The following is a 21,352-nucleotide window of genomic DNA, read 5'->3' as shown; positions in this document are numbered from 1 at the left end:
GACCTGTGAAACCTCACCTGTTAGTTTGGGGAAGAGTTGAGGATCTGATGGACCATCTCTTAATTAGTTATTACCAATGAAAGATGTTTTAGGATGTTTAGGGGAGAGCCTGAATAATGAGCTTAAAAAGTGTATTTATGTACCTGGGCCAGGAGTTTCCTTTGGTCTCATGATGACTGAGAGTCATTTGACCACAATTTGGATGTCTTGACCAGTCAATTAATAAATTATTTCAAAATTAAGAAAAACTAGTCTCTCAAAATAATTGTAATTGTAATAGGTTTAGAAGTAAGATTTTTTTGTTTTAAAATCAAAAGGTTGTCTCAGAGTACCAAAAGGGGGTACTGATTAATATTGAATTTCTACACATTGTACTTCGATGACTCTGGAAGAGAGAGTAAGGCTGTTGACTTTGTGCAACTCTGCCTCACTAAAATCTAATGCCAATAGTAGAGAAACATACTGTTTGGCAACACTCGAAGCCAGGGCAACACATGTCTACAATCCCATAGAGGCTTTCTACCTCTTGTAATGTCTTTGGGTCTGATCCTCTTAGAGCATGGTGTTTCTGCTAGGGAAGTCAGTCTAATCATCTTTCTGGACTTATTCTTTGCTGGGTTGCTATATTCTGAACGACTTCCAATTTCTGGTCCAATTATAATCCATCCTTGGTGGAAACTTCCTCTATTCTGCTTATTCGGTTTCAGCTCTGTGGTCTGTTATCTGCTAGACAGGTGATTAGACCCGAGGGTTGTCCTGTAAAGTTATATATACAACCTCAGGTTGAGACTTTCCTTTTATCTTTATTTTAATTTAATTTAATATCTTGGAATCAATACTAGGTATTGGTTTCCAGGCAGAAGAGTGGTAAGGACTAGGCAATGGGAGTTAAGTGACTTGCCCAGGGTCACACAGCTAGGAAGTGTCTGAGGCCATATTTGAACCCAGGACCTCCCATCTCTGGGCCTGGCTCTTAATCCACTGAGCCACCTAGCTGCTCCCTGAGCCTTTCCTTTTGACAACTGTTCCTGGTAAAGGATTGGGTCTCCTAGATGAAAGACTTCATTCTAACTTTTGGTGATTATTTGGTACCTCCCCTAAATGTTCATCTCTGCAAATGAACAGGTTGTAGTCCTTTGTCCAATACTATAATCACCAGATAGCCTTGAGGTTTAAGTTCCTTGAGTAATAATGTAAATAGTCCTGTATAAAGTAATTTGGGAAAAAAATGTAAAATACTTCAACTAAATAGCAAATGATTCATTAAACATGCAAAATGTATTTTATGTTTTGTTTATTAAAATGACAAATAGTGTCCAGAAATAATCACCCAATAACTCTGGTGTTCATGGTGCCTTTTATATCCTATGTAAAGTTATTTGGAAAAGGTTGCAAAGTATTTTAATTAAACAAATGATGCACTAAACCTGCAAAACACATTTTGCTTTATTCATTAAAATGACAAATAGTACTCAGAAATACTTGTTGTATGATAGTTTCAGTCTATAGAAGGGGGCATGAGATGATTTTGAGTTGGTAAGTGCAATAAACCAAAAGTCTACTTTGAGAAAAAAAAAAGGAAACCATGTATTTTTGGAAAAAAACAGAAGATACATATGATTTGTTTATAGTGAAATAATGATTTAAAAGTGTATGCCTATTGATAACATAATAAATGATTAATAACCAAAAATTAATACAGCAAAAAAAATTTTAAGATCAAAGACTTTTCCATCTATTCATGTAAATGAGTAGGTAGGAAAAAGGTGCAAATCAAACTATGCTCAGAAGGAAAATTCATTGTCTCTTCTGGCTTTTCAGTCACTTATCTGGCCCTTTAATATACAAATTAGCTACCCAAATTCTCACCTTCTTTACTAGGTACAAATGAGTTTAATTAAAGTCTTATACTCTTTACTAGGGATAAAATATATTCCTCTCAAAATCTAGTTGGGTCATTCATTTACTCATATCTTCCTTTTAATGAAAAATTTGCCTTTCCTTTTAATCACTTGAGAAATGCCAGGATGTCTGTATGCAAAAAAACCCCAACTGATATCATCATTTCATTTGCATGGTTAGCACAAGTGGCGCCCTTAATAGGTAGGTTCAGTACTAGATACTACATACCTTTGTTGAAAGGAAAATTCTTTCCCTTTTTGGGCTTTTACCTTTTGTAGTGAGGCAAAACTTGGGATAAAGAAAATAAAAAGTTTATTAAAATACTTCAAGGTAGAAAGATATTAAAAAGGTTGATCCTAGAGATCAGGCTGGATTTCAGGGTGGGTCAGTTTTTTATAATAAAACTTTCATAACGAAATAGACAAATTTTGATGGATGCCTACTAGTAAAAGAGGTGGCCCCATGCAGCTCACTTCCTCCCCAAGTACAGAAAATTTTGGACAGAGATGAGATGTGTGACTTACCTATGTGAGAACCTGACACTTTTCCCCAAACATTGATTGACCATCAGGGTTAGGAACGCAATGGGTCAGAGTCATGATATTTTTTCAATATCTTACACATAATTTTACAATATAGAATTAGATGACACATAATAGAGTTTTATCTAGCAACCAAATGCATGTCACATGTAGCAATATAATACATGCACATATAGCAATAATACATGCTAGAAATTATAGTATCCAGATTTTAATAATTAAAAAATGAGGCCCTTTCTCCAAGAATAACATTGTTTATTAATGAGGGCATGTAATCCTAGGAACAAAAACTGCATTTTTTGCTAGTTTCTTTTGAAGAAAAGGGAGCTCTGTCCTCTTTCTGATTGGCCTGACAGTTCATCCCTTGGACATCCCTTGATAGTGCCCATCGGTGGATATTTCAGAAGAAGAGGTAGACTTAGAGACCTCAACACTTCCCTCATTACTTGATTACAAGGGAGGTGGATCTTTGTCCAGTATATCTTTGGCCACATGGCTAGCCTAGAGTTCACATGACTGATTAGCTCTACCCTTATCATTTTAAGATCATAACAAAAGCTCAATTTGATAGCTTGAGGCTGGGGGAAAAGAAGGAAGGGCTGGAAGTAACCTCAGCTTGACAGCAGGCTGTTCCTGCCTGATCTTGGGAAGCTAAAGGGAGAATGATTTCACTTAGAAATATTGACACAATTAAAAATATACATATCAGCGTTACTTGTCAAATATTTCTCACCAGCATACATAGTGATGTTGCATCTATAGGAAGGAAACATCTTTCTGTAGAGCATATTGAACCACATAACAAAACATATTATAGTTGAATACAAGGCTCACCATATTGCTTTTATGCAGACCTTGACTTTGGCCTTGGCCATAGTACTTCCACTTATTTCTATCAGAGCTTTTCTGAGCTATATTAGATGATAAACCTTCTTTAGCCTGCCTCTTAACCAGGACAAACACTGTTATGAATCTTTCTATCTTCACCCCCTTTTTTTAACATGTCAATAGGCAAACATGGCTCTTACTGAAACATTAGGAAATATGGGGTAAAGCCTAAGGAATCATTCTTGGTGGAAATATAATCATTTCTACAACATATATTGTATGTTGTTGAAACAAGCTATGGGTCTGCCTGAGGATGGTAATGTTTGGTGTTTGACTTCTTGATTTCTTAGCAGACAAATTTATCCTTAAGTAGCTTATTTTCTTTCTCTCTTTTTAAAAACCTTTACCTTCTGTCTTAGAATCGATAAATAAGTATCAAGGCTAGGCAGTGGGGGTTAAGTGAGTTGCCCTGAGTCACTAGGTTAGAAAGTTTCTAAGGCCAGATTCGAACCAGGTCTTCCCATCTCTGGGTCTGGCTTTTCATCCACTGAGCCACTTACTTGCTTCCTTGTATTATTTATTGAAAGCTCTCAAAAAGTCTTTTCTTTTTCTTCTTCATGCCTTACTCTATAGCCTCATTGGTTCATTTACCCCAGATTCTGAAAAAAAAAAACAAAAACCCCAACAAAACAGGCATTGCCATTTGAAGACTAGCAAAGACCATGAAATTCTTCTCATGTTCAGTAATAACATGAGCTTTTTCTTTCTTGTACACATTTCTGATGGGTATAACTGGTGCTGAAAGCTAGGTTGGCAACTTGAATTCTTCAGGAGAACTATTTTCCTTCTTAGGAGTCGATGGTTTCCTTGGGAAGAGGATTAGTTTGGAATGATATTCTTTCAATGACTGAATATTTCCCTGTAGAGATTCTTTGGACTTATTTCAGTGGCAAAGGTCCACAAAGATACTAATAGTCCATGCCACTTTTTTTTTTATAGATATAAGCCACTTAAAGTTCTTCCAAGCCGAATCCCCCAATAGCAAGAACTTGGTGTGGAATTGGCAGTAGGGCATCTCACTACTAGCCAGATAGGACCAGATGCACAGTGAGAAGCAATTTGACAGGCTTTTGCTTGATGGGCCTTTTGTCTTCTGATCTTTCTGACTGGCTAGTTAAACCATGTGACACCTTGTCTTTGCCAGTCAGAATTATGTCATTTCAACATGGTACCATGGCTGATTAGAGCCCTCCTCACAGGCAATGAAGTTGGGGAAGGGCCTGATATTTTTCTTTTTTTTCCATTTAATAATTTTTATTTTTTAGAAAAGTTAACATGGTTACATGATTCATGCTCTTACTTTTCCCTTCACCTCCCCATCCCCCCCCCCATAGCCCATGCGCATTTCCACTGGTTTTAACATGTGTCATTGATCAAGACCTATTTCCAAATTGTTGATAGTTGCATTGGTGTGGTAGTTTCGAGTATACATCCCCAATCATGTCCACCTCAACCCATGTGTTCAAGCAGTTGCTTTTCTTCTGTGTTTCCTCTCCTGCAGTTCTTCCTCTGAATGTGGGTAGCATTCTTTACCATAAATCCTTCAGAATTGTCCTGTGTCATTGCATTGCTGCTAGTACAGAAGTCCATTACTTGTGTATTGGTCTCCGTGTATAACGTTCTCCTGGTTCTGCTCCTTTCGCTCTGCGTCAACTCCTGGAAGTCTTTCCAGTTCACATGGAATCCCTCCAGTTTATTATTCCTTTGAGCGCAATAGTATTCCATCACCAGCATATACCACAATTTGTTTAGCCATTCCCCAATTGAAGGGCATACTCTCATTTTCCAGTATTTTGCCACCACAAAAAGCGCGGCTATAAATATTTTTGTACAAGTCTATTTATCTATGATCTCTTTGGAGTACGACCCCAACAATGGTGTGACTGGATCAAAGGGCAGGTATTCTTTTATAGCCCTTTGAGCATAGTCTGATTTCTTTTTAAGATAACTTGCTTGCTCTAGGAAGGGATGAATTTGTAATGTTCTTTGTACTACAGGAACTTATTGGAAAAAAAATTTTCCTAACAAAATTCTAGTTGCAGGGGCAACCCTAATACTGCAAAAAGCAGCCCTACTTCTTGCCAAAAAAAAACCTCTTTACACATACAAGGGATCCCATTCTATCTCCTTTCCTCTAGCAGATTTTTCTTTCAATGATGCCCACTCTCTCTCACCTATCTTCAAACTCTCTTTGTCTGTTGGTTGCTTTCCTATTGCCAACAAACATTGTCTTGTCTTCCCCATCCTCAAAAAACTTTCACTCAGTCTTTTCATCATCACTATCATCTTATCTCTCCTGTCTTTCATGGTTAAACTTCTTGAGAAGAACATCTACAATGGGTTCCTCCTCTTTCTATCTTTATTTTCTTTTTTCTTTTTAATAAAACCCTTATCTTCCATCTTAAAATCAATACTGTGTATGTTTCAAGACAGAAGAGCAGTTAGGGCTGGGCAATGGGGGTTAAATGTCTTACCCAGGGTCTCATAGCTAGGGAATGTCTGAAGCCAGATTTGAGCCCAGGACCTCCTTGTATTTAGGCTTGGCTCTTAATCCAAGCTGCACCTCTCACCCCCATTTCTGTTCTTAACTCTATATAATCTGGCTTTCAACTTCATCATTCAACCAAAATTGCTCTCAACAAACTGATGAATTATTTCTTAACTGACAAATCCAATGGCTTTTTCTTAATCCTCATCTTTCTTGACTTCTCTGTAGCCTTTGACACTGTTGATCACCCTCTTCTTGATACTCTCTTCTCTCTTTTGGGACACTCCTATCTCATGGTTCTTGTCAGACCTGACAGCCCCTTCTCAGTCCCCTTTGCTGGATCTTCATCTAGGGCACACCCATTAATTGAATGATCTCCAGGGTTCTGTTCTGTTCTTTCTTCTCTTCTCCTCTTATATTACTTCACTTGTTGATCTTATAAGCTCTCATGGATTTTCATTTCTATGCATGCTGATGATTCTCAAATCTATCTACCAAGTCCTGAGCTCTCTGTTGACTTCCACTCTTAGATGTCCAACTCTAAAGTTCCCATCATTTCCATGTGAGCAAACACTATCTACCTTGGTGAGAATCAGACCAGAGTTTAAATGCTGGGAAATTTCAAATAAAGTCCTACGTACCTTCTCCTGTTTTAGTTCATGTGTCATGGAATCATTTTCTCATGTTTCTACAAATTACTCATGTTTTTTATTTCTTGTTGTTTAATATTTTATTATATGCATATACCACAGTTTACTTATTTCTTAACAGTTAATGTGCATTTGCTTTGTTTCTAGTTCTTTACTACCACAGAAAAGCGCTACTAATAACATTTTGTTATATATTAAACCTTCTTTCTTGTCTTTGAAGTTAACTTTGCCTCAGTCCTTCATTTGCTTAATTATTATCCCACTTAGTTAAAAGTATGAAAGGTATCTCCTTTTGTACTTTAATGAAAAAAATGTCATTTATCCACCTGGAAATTATTGTGGAATGTAGTATGAGAAGTTGATCGAAACCAAATTTTAGTCAAACTTCTTTTCTGGTTTTCTTAATTGTTCTTGTGAGATAACTAATACTTTTCTAGGTATTTTATGTTCTTGAGTTAATCAGACACAGCTATTATTTTCAACTCTTGGTTCTAGCTTATCTGTTCTGTTTTACTGATCTGAGGTTTTATTTATTTTTGTTATTTAGTACCAAATAGTTATTAAAAAAAAAACAACCCTTTACCTTCTGTCTTAGAATTGATACTAAGTATGGTTCTAAGACAGAAGAATAGTAGAGACTAGGCAAGTGGGGGTTAAGTGACTTGCCTTGGGTCCCACAGCTAACATGTCTTAGAACAGATTTGAACTTAGGATCTCCTGTCTCCAGGCCTGGTTCTCTATCCTTTGAACCACCTAGCTGCCTCTCTTCATAAATTTCTTAAATTTTGATTCTAGGACATCAATAGAATTAATAATTTCTTGATTTGTAGTATTTAACAATTTATAAGGTATAAATGTTGACACAGAAAATTTAATGGTTCCCTGTTATGAGCCATAACTGACCTATTTGTTGACTAGAGGTGAATACCTGACACATAACTCACCTATATAATCAGACAGGTCACAGGACTCCATCCAGCCCTATCTTGACCACCAAGCCAGAGCAGTAATGGCTGTATCCTGGCAGTGGCATGCATCAGACTTTGACTTCTATTTCTTAATAAGACGAAAAATCAAGCTGCCATAACCATTGATTTTTTTCAAGAATGTGACAGTCTTCTGCTCTAGCACTCTACAAGAAATCCAAGCCACGAAGGTGAACTCAATCAAAGAACATAGCACTTACCATATGGTTTATTAATGGTGTGTAATTGGAATCTTGTGCCTTTGAACTACATTACCCAGGAGCCCATACTTCCTGTCATTGCGTGCTGACGTAGACAGGAGATAAATTGGGTGGAGCTCCGTGTCTAGGGCTCTTTCCTTCCTGTGATGGTTTTGGCGGAGCAGGCATTTTGAGCAGGTAGATTAGCTTGAGCATGTGTTTTTATTTTATTTTTTAGCTTTATTTTTAATTAATCATTATTAATAATTATAAATAAAACAAACATAATAGTTATTATTAAATTTAAATTTATTTGTTAAATAATTACCTTATTATTCCTTTACTTCTAGTAATTATTAATAAATCTTATTAAAATATATTTGAAGTTATTACATATTAATTTTGATTTTTACATTGAGAATCAGTTATAGAATGCCAACTTAGGTTTATAATCTCTCCAAGGTACTTCCTTTTCACCTTATCAAGATTCTCTTGGAAACCATTTCCCGAGTGTTTTCCACATGGAGAACATGCATCATAGAGAGGTTGGTGGGACTGCATATGTGCTCTACTCTCACTATAATAATTTCCTTTATTTTGGACATACATCTAAGTGGCACTGTTGATAGAGCACTGACCAGGGAATCTAGGAAATCTCAGTTCAAAAGTAACCTTAGATGCTCACTAGCTCTATGGACCTAGGCAAGTCAATTAATTTCTGTCTGTAAAATGGAGAAAATAATAGCACAATCTCCCACGGTTATGAGTATTAAATGAAATGAAATTGTCAGATGGTTTGAAAACCTTAAGTTGCTATATAAATACTAGGTGCTGTTATTATGTTTGATTTATTAATATAATCAATACCACCATAAAACTTTTTGGCTGCCTAATCCTACTATTTACTCATATCGATCTTTAAAAAAATCTTGACCTGAATCTGGGAGTTTATGCAATTTGCCTACATATTTCAGATCAAGGACTTGAATCCAAGTTTTCTTTTCTTTCTTTCTTTTTTTTTTAACCCTTACCTTCTATCTTGGAGTCAATACTGTGTATTGGCTTGAAGGCAGAAGAGTGGTGAGGGTAGGCAATGGGGGTCAAGTGACTTGCCCAGGGTCACACAGCTGGGAAGTGTCTGAGTCCATATTTGAACCTAGGACCTCCCATCTCTAGGCCTGACTCTCAATCCACTGAGCCACCCAGCTGCCCCTTTGAATCCTAGTTTTCTAGACACTTTGGTCTGCTCTCTGTTCAAATATTCCACTTGTAAAATATGCTGAGTACCAGGTCTGGAGTCAGGAAGACTCCAGTTTAAATCTGGCCATAGTCACTTACTAGCTGTGTGATCTTGGGCAAGTCACTTAACCTGTTTGCCTCAATTTCTTCATCTGTAAAATGAACTGGTGAAGGGAATGGCAAACCATTCCAGTATCTTTGCCAAGACAACCCCAAATGCAGTCACGAAGAGTTGGCTATGAATGAACAACATCTACTGATTGTTTTCTATCTAGTCATGTCTCTTTAACCACTTTATATTTGGAAAATTTATAGGTTGAAATGAAGTGTAAGAATAACATTTATCTCTATTAAATTTTAGTTGATTGGAATTGGCCTAATATCCTAGCAAGATAATGTACATTTAAAAAATGCCCATCTGGTGGTGTCAGAGCATTGTGAATCAGTTTCTCTTCTGTTATTTTTTTCTTGGGACAAAATAATGTAGCTCTCTAGCACCATCATGTGGACCTCAAAAATGGTATGTTCCTGGTCTAGCTTAGAGGGCTGAGTTAGGACGAAGGTCTCTGTGACTCATTTATGACAAACTAATTCTTCTTCATGTCTGTATACCTTGTTTGTGTACCTTGAAGCATCTTGCCCTGTCTCTTGTTCTAAGAAATGGCAATATATTTTACACTCTGACACATTTGGTTCACATAGAAAACTCCACCCCAAAGAGAATGATAAAATTTTTTGTACAAACCTTTGCTGTAATTTGGATGTGTCCCAATTATTCTCTTAATTATTGGGTAGATCCCCCTAAGAAGAGGTTCCCAAACTTGATGTAGTAATGCTACCCTCCCCTGCATATGAAAGGCTTGCTCATCACTTAAAAAAATTTCACCCCTAAAACTTTCACTTTCTGTTCTAAGACAGAAGATCAGTGAGGGGTAGGTAATTAAGGTTAAGTGACTTGCCCAGGACCATGTAGCTAGGAAGAATTGAGGCTAGATTTGAGCCTAGGTCCCTATCCAATATGCTTTCTAGCTATCCCTATATTGCTTTTAATAAAATAATTCTCCTAACTCACATTGTAGTTAAAAAAATTATTATAAAAATAATTATTGTATATTGCCTTTGAAATATATTATCTATGCTATATTATTATATTATTATATGATATATAGGATATTCTATGATATAATTACATGTTATGTATAATTCTCATTTTCCCTAGTACCCTTCCCCTCTTTCCAGAGGACTATCCCACATAACAAAGAATATTTTTTAAAGACAAAAAAGAAAAAGAGGAAAAAATCGGTATAACTGATCAACATATATAAAATGCCCGAATATGTGTGCTCAACACTTGTGAACTGAATTTATTACCATTTTAATAACAATATGCAAGCACATGTTTAATATATCATAAAACACCAGGTAGTGTTAATTTTTAGTTTTCATATTAATAATATATAAAGAATAAAAACAGAAACATCAATGTGATTTTGACTTGTTTTTCATTAGCAAAGTTTGTTAAATTATGGTGTTACTGATTGAATTGGTTATCATAGTTCTTTTTCAACTATTAGTTAGCAGTATTTTGCCTTGGGAAAATGGATAGGAGAAAACTTTATTTCAGAAAAATAAAGTAAAATTTGTATGTTTGTCAAACCAAGAGACTTTTTGTTCACTAATAGTTGACTACATTTCTTCAGGTTAAAACATTTACTTCAATTAATTATTAAGAGATAAATATATAGAATTAATGGGTTTTTGCCTCTCTTTTTTCTTTATCGCCATAGCATTTATTTGCACAATGCCAGGCACACAGTAAGTACTTAATAAAATGTTATTGAGTGTTGGAGTGTCCAAGTGAAGTAAGACTAAATGTATCTCATTTTCTTTATTTTTAAAATGAGGGAACTGGATTGGGACTGGGTAATGTTATAAAGAAACTAGAAATAATAACAATAATAATAGAGGATAGAAGAGATAGTACTAAAGTTCCTTCCAGCTCTTAATTTATGATACTCTGATTCCATATTTATCTGTTGCAAATTGGTTTTTTACTCTTCATATTTCAAAATATCCATTATAAAATGAGAATTGCTTCTTTAGATCAGTCAAATGATTAACAAGTCTTTCCTTATTAATTTTTTTTAATTTCACTTGGAAGTCAGGTATTTTTTTAAATCAAGAAGTATATTAAAGGTATTATTTTGCAGATTTTTCTAAAGCTTTATCTCCTGTCTCCTCAGATGTCATCACTTTATCTTCCTGGATCAGAGTAGGAATTTGAGGGCCTTGTATTGCTTTAGAGTACTATTTTAAAAAAATACCCACCCAAATATTCAGGTTTTGAAAAATTGTATTATAAAATGACTCTGCTTTATCTTTCTTATTACAAATAAGAAAAATGTGAATTTCTTCTTTTAGCTCAAATACCATTTGAAGCAGTTTGTGGTGAGAAAGTGTAACAAGCAAAAGGTGAAATGACTGAGGAAAACAAAGTTTGATCTTGTGCATATTGATTTGTTAAGCAATGCACGCCAATTACCTAAAATACATACTCAAATGTCCTCAGTTTAGGGCTAGACCCTGACTATAAAGGAAAAGAGACTGTTATATAATAAAAACAATCAAATAAGACCAATTAATTAAAGGGAAACAATACAACATTAGGTAATCTGATTTTTTAAAAAACCCTCCCCCAAGGGGACTCAACCTGAATTTCCATACTAGTTACATTTGGAAGTCAATCATATGCATATATATATATATATATGTATATATATTTCTTAGAGGGAAAAAATCTAATCCTGTTATTGTCTGAAAATTAACTATTCTATTTAATTAGAAAACTTTTACATTGCATTTTTGTCTTAATACTTTAATTTCTCTTTAGGAGAACATAATCCCTATGTAATATTTTGACTACAAGATTTTTAGTTCTTTCATTCTATTATAGGAATTCAGATATGTTCCAGTATCAATCTATTAGTTAATTGGTTTAATGTAGTACTTACAAAACTTCTATTGCTCACCTGCCTTGATTGTAGAAATTTGCTAGGAAAGAAAAATGATGGACATAGTTAAAACAATGTCATATATTATAGGAGGAGAAAAACTCCCTTAGTTCTGTTTGATTTCAGGCATGAGTCATATATGACAGCCAATCATGTGGTTACAGAGTATCAAAAACAAAGCTCAGGGTAACCAGGTGGGAAGATTCCCCATTCTGGTGGGAAATAGCATATTGGTGAAATTAGGTCAAGAGGATCCTACCTTAAGCCATGCCAAAGTTGCCCAGGCAAAGACCTGTCACAGTTCTTAGATTGCAGAACATATCATTTTCTACTATTGTGTTTATGATAATTCAGACAACTATCCCTGTAATCAAAACTTAAAAAAATAGTAAATTATAATCCCAAGATTTTTACCTCAAATAGCAAAATTTCATTAGTCATAATTTAGGCTTGAATAGTATTATCTTCCTCATATTTCCCTAATAGCTAAATTTCACCTATCCTTTACTTATAAATTAAAACTAACCACATTCTGGGGAATGGGTATAGTTGAGGACTACTACTTGTTGCCCCAGCATAGTGGAAGGGCAGGGTCAGAGTGATGCTAGAGATCGCAGCAGCAGTAGGGAAATTGCTGAATGGTTCTCAAAGCACAAGTCAGTAGGTCAAGTTATGTTGCTCTGCCAGAGTTTGGGGGTTAGAAGAGGAGGGAATGATGAGTGGGGGCATCAGAAATTAGAGATGAGCTTTCTTTTCTAGAAATTCATTAGGCTATTTTCTTATTAGGCTTCTTTAATGCCTGTGGAGACAGTTGAAATTGATTTACTTATTTTTCATAATTTATTTTTCATAATTCTTATTTTGAGAAGTTTTGAGAGTTTATGAGGTCTGTAGAAAATGTTTACTCTATCTTGTCAAGCAGATGATATGCCAAAGTTATATGAGAGACTACAGATTAAATTATTCTCATAGAACTACACTTTGTTCTGAGGTTGGTTGAATTCTTGAGATGAAGGATCCAATATAGTCTTCCCACATTATGTCATTTTCATTAATTTGATGGAAAATTTATAGGAAGTTTTTGGTTTCTCAACTAATTAGTCACAAACATCACAACCATTGGCATTTCTCATTCCTATTGCATTATGTGCAGCTGGAAACACTTGAACTGTTTTTCATCTGATTTGCCAAGTTGCTAGAATTTCCAATGTTTTTCCTATCAAATGAAGCTTTTACCCTCAGCAATTCTGTTAGCAACCTTATAGTATTTGAGTGCAAACCTAAACTGCTATCTTATTTTACATCAGAATGACTTATGGAGGTGGAATTATATTCCCCAAATTCCTTGAAAACACTTACCAACCCCCAGATTCATGGTATCAGTAGCTAGTGGACTTATACGGGGTCAGGTTCTAGTGCAATATGTTTAATGTCATAGACATGTTTTCTGAAAAAAGTTTGTTTTGACTTATTAAAGGCATCTACTTTTTCTCTGGAAACATTTCCTTATCCAGCCAATATGTTTTGCATATGTACTTTCATGATGGCCATTTAAATTTATTAGGTTTTATGTTAAAAGGTAAAGCATTGGTACAAAGCAAATTCAACAGTCTTTCCTCTCCATCAACAACCTCATATTATTGATGTAATTGATACGGAGACCTGTGAATCCCAATAATAAATTCAGTGGATTGTAGTTTCTTTTATTGGGATCTTTTTGGGAGGGATTTTGATCTTGAGTTTTTGAAATTTATTGATCTAAAATTTATTTTCTGTGTTTATATTAGTTTCAGTTGTTCCCAAGGGTTTCCCTTTCAGTTGAATATGCATTTATCCATTGTGAAGAGATTTTATTTCAAATTTGAAAATAATAGAAAATTTAAGGCAATTAAATTTACTCGTTGAAAATACCATTTTATAATTTTTCTCAGGTTATTTTAGTTTTTTAAAGTTTTTTTTTTTTTTTTGGAAACTAGCTCGTTATATCATACTTACCTAAATGATGTTGAAAAATATAAGAAATAACACAATGCCCTTAACTATTACACAAAGACTTTAATTTTGTATTTACAGATTTCACATTTAAATGAAGTAAGCATCATTAAAGTTTGAGCCTGTGCTGACTGGTGTTGAGATTGGCACATACCACATGCCCACTCAAATCTGACTTCCTTTGTGAATACTATATTAAATAATCATTGGCCTGCAGTCATTGACAGATGGAAAGAATTTTCTGTTAGCTTCTTTTTAACTGGATTTGATTCATACCTTATTTTCACTGATAAAAGTATATGTATTTATACTTATGTGTAATGTTTATAATATGAATAATATTTTGTAATAATATAATAAGGAAATACTAAAATTTAAAAATAAGTTTCACCACATATTTATATAACCTCTGCTTCATCTAGAATTCCATGCTCCTAGTTGGGGGTGGGCTGGGAGTTGGGAGACATAGTTGGGAGATTTCTGCCTTAAGATGACTTGTCAGACTTCAATTCTCTCCCCCCCCCCCCCATTCAGTTCTTGATTTCTTTATTTTTTTCATTTTAAAAATTTTCCATGGTTACAGGATTCATATTTTATCCCTCCCCTCATCCCTCTTCACTCCCAGAGTTGACAAGCAATTCCACTGGGTTATACACATATATGTTATCACTCAAACCCATTTCCATAGTATTCATTTTTGTAAAAGAGCAATCCTTTAAAACAAACCCCCCAAATTACATATAAACAAATGATAAATCACATGCTTTCTTCTGGATTTCTACTCCCACAGTTCTTTCACTAGCTGTGGATAGCATTCTGAGAAAGTCCCACAGAATTGTCCTGGATGCATTACTATTAGTAGCAAAGTCAATTACATTTGATGGTCCCACAATGTTACAGTCTCTGTATAAAATGTTCTCCTGGTTCTGCTTATTTCATTGAGCATCATTTCATGTAGGTCTTTCCAGTTCTTATGGAAATCCATCAATTCCTCATTCCTTATAGCATAATGTATTCCATCAGCATCATATATCACAATTTGTTCAGCCATTCCACAATCAAGGGACATCCCCATAGTTTCCAATTTTTTGCTACCACAAAGAGCACAGCTATAAATATTTTTGTACAAATAGGTCTTTTTTTAAAAATCTCTTTGGGATATAAGCCAGGTAGTGGTATTGCTGGATCAAAAGGCATGCATTCCTTTAAAGCCCTTTGGGCATTATTCCAAATTGCCCTCCAGAATGGTCGGATCAATTCACAATTCCACCAGCAATGCATTAGTGTCCTAACTTTACTATATCCCCTCCAACATTTATTATTTCCCTTTCCTGTCATATTGGCCACTCAGACTTCAATTCTTGACCACCATCAGTCAGATCATAATGTCTAGTTCCTAATGACCCATTCCTAATGGTACATTAATTGGCCTGATTTTACTGACTTGTGTTGTTCAAAAACTTGCACCCAGATATTTTCCTTGGTCACTCAAGGCTGAGTAATTAGTGATGAGCTGTTTGCTATCTCTTGATTTGTCAATATTCTTGGAACATTGCTGTATATCTACAAGTATGAGAATCTTGACACCTAAGGGAGTGGTTGAATGTTAGATGTTGTACATGGTCTTGCTTGTAGCTTTTGTTTAATAAATTGTATAATTAAATACCACATGAGAGTGTCATGTGGTAAGTGCTTGGCTTAAGGTGATTTCCTTAGTTTGAATTTTGATCCCTAAAAATAATTAAATTTGCTGATACAATGATACTTCAAGGATCTGTAATGTCTTCTCAGGGGTGCTCCTTCTTCTGACAAATAATCATCCTTCTATATCTTGGGAGATGACTTCATTTGTTCCTGTGATTAAAAAATAAATGATCACTTGGGATCAAGTCTGTCAAGAAGACCCAAAATGGGATCATGAAGAGTCAGAAACAATTGAAATGACTGAACAATAACTAAGAATAAAATTGAAACTCAGAGATATTAAGAGACTTGCCCAGTGTTACTCTGAGATTAAATATCTGAGTTGAGATTTAAACCCAAATCTTTTTGGCTTTATGTCCAATATGATAATTTTACTATACTCTGAGGTTAGATTTCAGTAGTAAGAAATACAAAACCAATAAATAAATATCACTAAAATGTTGACAGCTCTTATCATGAACATTTCTTGGTTTCCATTTAGGAACTCTATGCAATAATCTCCTGACTATGAATCATATATGGTAATGAAATGAAAAATTATGTTTTTAAGTGTGCTAAGTATTTCATTATCATTTTCTTATGCCTTTCCCTTCATCATCCTGTCTCAGGTTCCATGTAATGACAGTCCAGTATTCAATAGAAAAAATGTCAATTCTCAATTCATTGATATATTTAATGACTATTTTGCAACCTTGAAGCCTAGTCAAGGACATTCTTTCTCTTCTTCCTCCCACTCCTAATATCTCCATTATTTATCTTTGCCTTCCAAGTTTGGACTATGACGATTTTCTTGACCTTTTTCATGTGTGAACTTTCCAAATGTCCACCAGGAGGAATTAACTCTTAGTCTCCTCTCCCCTCAGATCTTCAATTTCTTACAACTATCTTTGCTGAAATGACTAATGACTCATTGGCTATTGGTAGAAGTTTGACACTCAAGTCTGTTGATGTCAATTGCCTGGATTGTGCCCAGAATATTTACCCATTGACTCCTACTCCAATAGCGTCCAATTAGGGGACTTCCTGAATATAATAGAAATGACACTCCAGATACTGGAAGATATGATTATTTCAATATTGCCTTCTCTGGCTTCCCTTCAGGCCCAATCTGGGGATCTACATATCCTTCCTGCTGTACAGTTGTGGGATCCTAATAGCTCTTAGAAGCCATCTGGTCTAACCTCTTCATTGTTACATATGAGAAAAATGAGTCCCAGAGATGTTCGAGACTTGTCCAAGGTCACATGTAGTAAGCATCAGAGATTTTGAAACTAGGTTTTCTGTATCCAGAGTAAGAGGAGAACCTTACTGGCAACATCACATTGTCTTCATGATGACCTCAATCATTCCATCAACAATTTATTAATTGCCTACTCTGTTCCAGTTACTCTGCTAGGTGGTAAAGAAACACATGCAATGAATGAAACGATCTATTTGCCAGGAACTAAACATTCTAACTGGCCAAGGACATATCCTCTGTTTGCCTTTCAAAGTCCTTCTTGTCCTGGCCTCCTTCCATTTTTTCCAGACTTTACAATTTATTCCCTCCCACATATGTTGTGATCCAGTGACATTGGTCTCTTTGCTATTTCTAGAAAAAAGATATTCCATCTCCTGACTCTGGGAATTTTCACTGGCTGTCTCCTATATCTAGAATTCTCTCCATTCTTATTTCCATCTCTTGCCTTCTCTGACTTCCTTTCAGGCCTAATTAAAATCTTCCCTTTTTTAGAAAGCTTTTTTTGATCCTCCTTAATTCTAGTAACTTCCTTTGTTGATTATCTCCAATTTGTCCTCTCTATATCTTGTTTGAACATATTTTTCTGCATGTTGTTTTCCCCATTAGATTATGAGCACCTTGTAAGCAGGGACTATTTTTTTTTAAACTTTTTTTTTAAATTTTAAACCCTTAACTTCTGTGCATTGACTCATAGGTGGAAGAGTGGTAAGGGTAGGCAATGGGGGTCAAGTGACCTGCCCAGGGTCACACAGCTGGGAAGTGTCTGAGGCCGGATTTGAACCTAGGACCTCCCGTCTCTAGGCCTGGCTCTCAATCCACTGAGCTACCCAGCTGCCCCAAGCATTAAAAAATGACATTTTATTTCCCATCCCACTATCCCAATTACATAGATAACTTCTTTTAAAAAAATTTTGAGTTCCAAATTTTCCCCTTCCCTCTCACCCCTCCCTAAGAGGGTAAGCAATCTGATATAGATTTTATATTTATAATCATGTAAAACATTTTTATATATTAGTCATTTTGTGAAATTAGTCATTTGTGGAAAAAACTCCCCAATAATGAAGAAGGCAAGTGAAATATAGAATGCTTCAGTCTGCATTTAAATTCCACAAATTCTTTTTCTGGAGGTGGATGGTATTTTTAAAAACGAGTCCTTTGGCCAGAGACTATTTGTTCCCCCTTTTTTTGTACTCCAAGCACTTAGCCAAATGTCTGGTGCATAGTAGGAGCACTAGACTTCGAATCAGGAATACTCACCTTCCTGAGTTCAGATCTGGCCTCAGAAACTTACTAGATATATGATATTGGGAAAATCATGTAACCCAGTTTTCCTCAATTTCCTCATCTGTAAAATGAGCTGGAGAAGAAAATGGCAAGCTACTCCACTATCTCTGCTAAGAAAACCCCAAATGGAGTCATGAAGAGTGGGGATGACTGAACAACAAGCCAGCAACAACTGGTGTATAGTAGGCACCTTAGGCACTCACTACCTGTGGTAAGACCCTAAGCAAGTCACTTAACCTCAATTTGCCTTAATCCTCTGGATGAAGAAATGGCAAACCACTCCAGTGTCTTTACCAAGAAAACCTCCTACAGGATCAAGAAGAGTAAGATACGACAGAACAATGTCTATATCTATGCAGGGCATGAGGGCAGATAGAAATGTAGCTTTGGGATTTTTAACCAATAAAAAAATATGAGGCCATTTCTCCAGGAATAACATTATAACCGAAAATGGCTTTCTCACTGGCCTCCTAAGCAAAAAGGGGAGGGAGCAAGAATTGGTATATGGGGAAGACAGTGTGATTAGTTACAGGGTAGAGAGCATAATGGGGTGGGTATAACATACTTGATTACAAAAAATATCAGGCTAGTACACATGTGGGATTACTAAACTAACCACTTCTCTCTGCCATTGAGGATTGATTTATAGGACTCATCTGAAAAATGAGGACATTCTTAGTGGACCAGGGATAGCAGACTCCTTGGCTCCTAGGAGAGTTTGTTAAGATGATAAGAACTTCCTTAACTGTAGGAGGACAAGCAAGGATGGACAATATACCTCTTAGATCTAGCTTCAAGACTCAAAGATAATAATAGATGTCTAAGTATTTTAATTCCTGAGATCAATTCAAGGACAGAGATATGTGGCTTAAGCAATTATACAAAAAGGGGGAGTAATACAGAATAGGATCATTTACAGAATAGAATAAATTATAAAATTATACAGTCATTTAAATTTCTTTACTACCAAAGTGAATTTCTAAAAATATCAGTCTAATCATGTCATTCCCCTACTCAATAAATTTCACTGGCCTCTAGAATCAAATACAAACACTTCTGACATTGAAAGTCATTCATAATCTGGTTATTTTCCACCTTTTCAGTCATTCTTTTTCATCATTTTTATAAACCCTCACTTTCCGTTTTAGAATCAAAAGTGTGTATTGCTTCCAAGGCAAAAGAGCATTAAGGGCTAGGCAATGAGGGTTAAATGACTTCTGGGTCACACAGTTAGGAAGTGTCTGAGATCAGATTTGAACCCAGGACTTCTCATTATCAGGTCTGTATCTCAATCCACTGAAAAACTTAGCTACACCCTACATGATTCTTTAAAAAATATCCAATAGTACAGTCAAACTGACCTTACTGTTTTTAATACACGGCACTCAATTTTTCCTTCTCTGACTGTCCTCCATGGTGGAAGTTCATTTCCTTTTCACTCCAATCTCTTAGAATCCTTAGTTTCATTCAAGACTCAATTCAGCTGACATTTTTCTACATGAGATTTACCCAATCTCACCAGCTGCTAGTACCTTCCTTTTTACTCCTCTTCCCCATCATTTCATATTTAGCTAGTGTATATATATATATATATATATATGTATATATATATATATATATATAATTTGAAACTGCACTAAGACTTTTGGAACACCCTGTATATATCTACACACACACACACACACACACTGTCTTCTTCTACTAAGGTCCTTAAAGGCAGGGAAAGTTTCATTCTTATCTTTGTATCCCCAGAACAAGCTCATTTCCTGGTCTTTTTATTGGAAATGATTGGAAATCCACTATTTCATTAAAGGTCCGTTCCCTCTCCCCTTATCCCATCCTACTCAGTTTTGCTTAGGTAGATTAGTCATAGTTATATTCTTTGTCTTCAGGAATGTCCTATTCTAAACTCCTTGTTACTCTATGATCATTCATAACCTGGTAACTTTCTTATAGTTGCTAAATTGTGTGTGATCCTGACTGTGGCTCCTCTGTCCGTGAATTCTTNGAAATAGGCCCTGAACAAGGGCACAAGTTACAACCAGTGGAAATGTGCGTTGGCCATGGGTGGGGGAAGAGCGAGGGGTGAAGGGGAAAGTAGGAGTATGAAGCATGTAAACAGGTTAAAAATGAATATTAATAAATGTTTAAAAAAATAAAATGAATCTCTTTTGAATCACATGTTGTTGGATTCAAGTTTCTAATCCACTTTATTATCTACTTCTCTTTTATGAGTTAGCTCTTCCTATTAACACATAGTTATGAATATTAATTACATATTTCCCTGTATTACATTTTCTTCTGTTTATTCTTCTCTCTTCTTTTATTCTGCATATACTAAAAAATCGTTTTTTGCTTCTGGCTGCAGCCTGAATTTGTCTTTCCCTTTGTCATCCTTAACCACTTTTTATTCCTTCCTCTTCTTTTTCCCTGTTGGGTATATATCTACACACACACACACACACACACACACACACACACACACACACACACACTGTCTTCTTCTACTAAGGTCCTTAAAGGCAGGGAAAGTTTCATTCTTATCTTTGTATCCCCAGAACAAGCTCATTTCCTGGTCTTTTTATTGGAAATGATTGGAAATCCACTATTTCATTAAAGGTCCGTTCCCTCTCCTCTTATCCCATCCTACTCAGTTTTGCTTAGGTAGATTAGTCATAGTTATATTCTTTGTCTTCAGGAATGTCCTATTCTAAACTCCTTGTTACTCTATGATCATTCATAACCTGGTAACTTTCTTATAGTTGCTAAATTGTGTGTGATCCTGACTGTGGCTCCTCTGTCCGTGAATTCTTCCTTCCTGGCTACTGAAGGAAGGGATTTGGACACAGAGTGAAGATGAAATGCTGATGAAGTAAGATTGACAGCAATGGCACTTGGAATGTGTGGGGATGGGAGCAAAGGCTTCTGGGAGGAGGAGCAACTTGGGGGAGCTTGATTTTGAACCCTGGACTGAGAGGAGCTCCGAATCCAACCTTGAGATTGAATCTAAAGCATTCCCAGAAGATTTCACAATCTTTACTATTGCCATAGTGACTGTGAACTGTCCTTATTCATCAGTGTCTGGAAACCTGAGGGCTGACAAGACAGTCAGCTGTCCAAGAGGATTTTATCTTGGAGGGCAGGCTGTGTCTTCTGTATCTGCTTCATCTAAAATCATTTGGTTCTCTGTGTTAATAGATTAGATTAGCCAGCATCAGAAAGTTAAGGAGATTGAGACATCTTCCTG

At 35.7% G+C, this 21,352-nt stretch overlaps 1 pseudogene; it reads right to left on the bottom strand.

Annotated features, from left to right (window-relative positions):
• Positions 1–3,915: 3,915 nt before the first annotated feature.
• LOC123245898 overlaps positions 3,916–21,352 on the bottom strand; it is an 86,118-nt pseudogene continuing 68,681 nt past the window's right edge.

Source organism: Gracilinanus agilis, chromosome 4, assembly GCF_016433145.1.
Source record: "Gracilinanus agilis isolate LMUSP501 chromosome 4, AgileGrace, whole genome shotgun sequence".
NCBI lineage: Eukaryota > Metazoa > Chordata > Mammalia > Didelphimorphia > Didelphidae > Gracilinanus > Gracilinanus agilis.
This window is presented reverse-complemented; position numbering and strand designations above follow the sequence as displayed.